Source organism: Mustela nigripes, chromosome 16 (genome assembly GCF_022355385.1).
Source record: "Mustela nigripes isolate SB6536 chromosome 16, MUSNIG.SB6536, whole genome shotgun sequence".
NCBI lineage: Eukaryota > Metazoa > Chordata > Mammalia > Carnivora > Mustelidae > Mustela > Mustela nigripes.
In genome coordinates, this window is record NC_081572.1 from 17,867,848 (window position 1) to 17,872,080 (window position 4,233).

Genomic DNA, 4,233 nt, shown 5'->3' on the forward strand with positions numbered 1-4,233 from the left:
GCACCTGGGTGGCTCAGTGGGTTAAAGCCTCTGCCTTTGGCTCAGGTCATGATCCCAGGGTCCTGGAATCGAGCCCCGAATCAGGGTCTCTGCTCACCAGGGAGCCTGCTTCCTCCTCTCACTCTCTGCCTGCCTCTCTGCCTACTTGTGATCTCTACCTGTCAAATAAATAAATAAAATATTTTTTAAAAAATGTAAATGGTTTTCTCTTTGTGCCTGCCCAGAGTTGTAAATGAGATCTCTTTGACTCAAGGTTTTTCCTTGATATGCTAAATTACTCAGGGAGTACTGCTAAACCAATGATAAACCTTGGGTTACATTTGGGTAAATGCTGTAACTACTCTAGAGGTTCTATACATTTCCTAGAGTTTAATGTTTTGGTAAGGGTCATCACTTGATATTTAACCGTATCTATTCTGAGTTTTTGTCATTTGTAATTGTTTTAATTCTCTTGTAAGATGAATTCCGCCTTAAAGGAAATTCATATGGGAGACTTTCAGGATAAATACAGGTCTTTGATATGTTAAAAATCCTGGGAACTGGGGCACCTGGGTGGCTCAGTGGGTTAAAGCCTCTGCTTTAGGCTCAGGTCATGGTCTCAGGGTCCTGGGATCAAGCCAGCTTCCCTTGCTCTCTCTCTGCCTGCCTCTCTGCCTACTTGTGATCTCTGTCTTTCAAATAAATTTAAAAAAATAAATTTAAAATAAAATAAAATAAAATCCTGGGAACTGTAATGGGTAAGAATTTACAGAAGTAAGGGCTACATTCGGACTAAACCAGAATTAATAACATGGGACTAGGTGAACTGAAAGGTTGTAATGTTGTGTTTCTTAATGTTTTGTCTTATTTTAAACATGACTACTTCTGTAATGTTTGCTCCTCCATACTAGGGAAACTTTTTCTTAAGTTATCTGTAACTTACAGAGATGTAAAAGTACTCATTTGTAAACGAACCAAGGCATTCAACTTTTCTCTCTATCTGAACCCTCTGAAACCAAAAGGTCTCAGTAAATATTCTTTCTTCCTTGGCAATCAGTCATTTGCATAAGCTCAATAAGAATCTGTTCTCCTTGTAACAGGACACCATTGGAAACTGGTTATTTTACCAAGGCTTTGACTGGAATGTCATATTTGAAAAGACTCAGATATGACCAGCAGCTTAAAGGAACTAAGGTTGGCTTTATAAAACCTGGAGCCATAAAGCCCTTTGGAACTGTTGGCCTGATACCTTGCTTACAGAATTCCCAGCAGCCTCACCAGGTGAGTAAAGAATGTCACTCCCTGGTAGGAGTAGGAGCCTCAGGATACTTTGGGGACCTCAGGGAGAGGCAGTTGCCCAAGTCAACAGGTATTGCAGGCACGTCTGATGGCAAGTACGTGGCTTGGCTTCTGGCTCGGAGAGACTATTAAAAGTTCAACCTAGAGATTCCTTATAATAAGTTCCAGGGGTGCCTGGGTGACTCAGTGGGTTAAAGCCTCTGCCTTCAGCTCAGGTCACGATCCCCGGGTCCTGGGATCGAGCCCCGCATCGGGCTCTCTGTTCAGCCAGGAGCCTGCTTCCTCCTCTCTCTCTGCCTGCCTCTCTGTCTACTTGTGATCTCTGCCTGTCAAATAAATAAATAAAATATATTTTTTAAAGTTCCAACAAAGCAGATTCTAAAAGATCTATATGATTACTTACTGTTCTTGCTGAGCTTATGTAAATAATTAGGCCAAGTTTGTTAAAACTGGACTTGTTCTTCAAATGAATTAGTCTTGATTTGGCTATCTCTGGAAATGAGGGTTATTTTAGAGAGAAAAATTATGTTTTAATAACATGCCTTTATGGGTGTTAAATTCTAGATAGATTGTTATTAAATGTTTATTCACCTAAGCTAGACAGCTTAAGGTAAACTTCAGAGAAGTTGCACGATAACTCGTGTAGACAGTCTTGTTTTTTGCCAATCAGTCAGCCCCAGGTATAAGGAGGAAACTTCATAAAATGAAAGGATTTGAAAGGAAGAATCTGCTGAGTTCGTGGGAATAGTAGAAATAGCCGCTGAGGACTATGGGTCATGCTTGCAGGGGATGAGAGCTCTCTTACAGACTCTGCGGGGGGGCGGGGGGAAAGGTTATCGGGTGTCAGCAATAAAAGCACAGCTTTGTAAGAGCCACACCACTTATTTAGGCTTTGGTCTCCGCGAAGGAGTTCCTTTGGACGGTGGGCCACTGCAGGCTGAGGATACTGCGGTTCGTGGAGGTGGCGCGGCCTCTCTACGAACTGGCTAAGGGAGGACTCCCTACGGTAGAGTGGACGCTGAGACAGAAGGAGCTTTTCGGGAATTACAAACAGCCTTACTGCGGGCCCCAGCACTGGCCATCCCAGACGTTCATCCACTTGTATGTGGATGAAAAGGCAGGGTGACTGAAGGAGTTTTGACTCAGACTCTGGGGCCTTGGCAAAGGCCAACAGCCTATCTTAGCAAGAAACTAGGTCCAGTAGCGGCTGAGTTCCCCCCTTGCCTCCGCATAATTGCTGCCACGGCCCTCCGGGTCAAGCATGCCGGTATATTTACAGAAGTGGACTGAATTAGACTATGAAGGGGATTGGGCTAAGACTAGAACAGGAAAGTTAATTCTTCCTCGAAGACTAGGAAGAAAATTAGACCAAATACATCAGGGCACTCATTTGAGGACACGCAAGCTTAAAGAGCTTATGGGCAAGCAGTTCCAGGTTTCTAAATTAGGGCGTATGGCTCGGGATGTGGGTAGTAGATGTGCTCAATGTCAGGCAGTAAATGCGGAAAGAACTAGAATGGGAAGAGGGAAAAGAGAAAGGGGTAGGGAACCAGGAATTTATTGGGAAATAGATTTTACAGAGACGAAACCGGGAAAATACGGGCACAAGTATATGTTAGTTTTGGTACATTTTCCGGCTGGGTAAAGGCATTTTCTGCCAAACATGGGATGGCAGGAGTGGTAGCCAAAAAGCTACTAGAGGTTTGGGTCACCTCTTGTGATCGGGTCAGACAAAAGCCCTGCATTTGTGAGTTTAGTCTCACAGGTATTGGCCAAAGCTGTAGGCACTAATTGGAAACTACGTTGTGCCTACCAGCCCCACAGCTCCGGGCAAGTAGAAAGAATGAACCGTACTCTTTTTTTTTTTTTTAAGATTTTATTTATTTATTTGACAGACAGAAATCACAAGTAGGCAGAGAGGCAGGCAGAGAGAGAGGGAAGCAGGAACCTGACGCGGGGCTCGATCCCACGACCTTGGGATCATAACCTGAGCCCGTGGGATCATAACCTGAGCCGAAGGCAGAGGCATTAACCCACTGAGCCACCCAGGCGCCCCAAGAATGAACCATACTCTTAAAGAGAACTTGACAAAGTTAATTCTGGATGGATCTCCATCCCTTTGCCCTCCTTGGGGCGCGAGGTACACCCTACTTAAATAAGGTGACCCCATTTGAAATGATGTTTTGAAGCCCCTGCCCCCGCTCTGCCCTCAATTACAAGAGGTTGCTATAGCAGAAATGACTGATCAATCTGTACTCCAGTCACTGCAGGCATTACAGTCTGTCTTAAAAAAGCCCATGGCACGGATCCGGACTGCCCACACTGGGACCGAGACGGAGGTGGAACCACATCCTTACCAACCCGGGGACTTGGTTTGGATACACCGCCACCAAATGGGAAACCTGGAGCCTCGCTGGAAGGGACCATTTACTCTCATCTGGACCACCCCCATGGCAATAAAAGTGGAAGGCATTAGGGCCTGGATTCCTTGCAGGTCACATCAAACAAGCCAAGGGTGAAAACATCCCCCAAGAGGTGGATGCTCCTGCGGATGGACCCCGCCCATTGTGGACTAAAACTAAAACTCAAAGAACAATGAGTTCATTAAATTCATTGTTGCTCCTGTGGTTGATATAGGCGGAGGTATAAGCAATTGCAAAATAAAAAGGGGGGGCTTGACATACTGTTTCTAATAAAACAGGAGGGGGCACTCTGCATAACCCCAGGAGAGAAATCCTGTTTCTGGGTAAATCACACAGGAGTCCTTAAAACAGTTTATAGCAGCCATTAAAAGGGGGTTATGAAACCGGCTGAAAAGTCAAAGATTTGACTAATCTCCAAAGAAAAGGGGGGAATGTAAGGACCTATTTAGCTAGAGGCTTCCATCAAGGTTAAAACAATAACATTGTTTAACCCTTAAACTGTCCCTGCTCCCCCCTTCCCCCAGGGGACTTA

General features: G+C 44.9%; 1 long non-coding RNA gene across 1 annotated transcript; it reads left to right on the plus strand.

Moving 5' to 3' along the window:
• Positions 1–1,094: 1,094 nt before the first annotated feature.
• On the plus strand, positions 1,095–3,891 carry LOC132003847 (uncharacterized). The gene is made up of 2 exons (XR_009400335.1): positions 1,095–1,260; positions 3,540–3,891. It is a non-coding gene; the product is annotated as an uncharacterized LOC132003847 (long non-coding RNA).
• Positions 3,892–4,233: the final 342 nt, after the last annotated feature.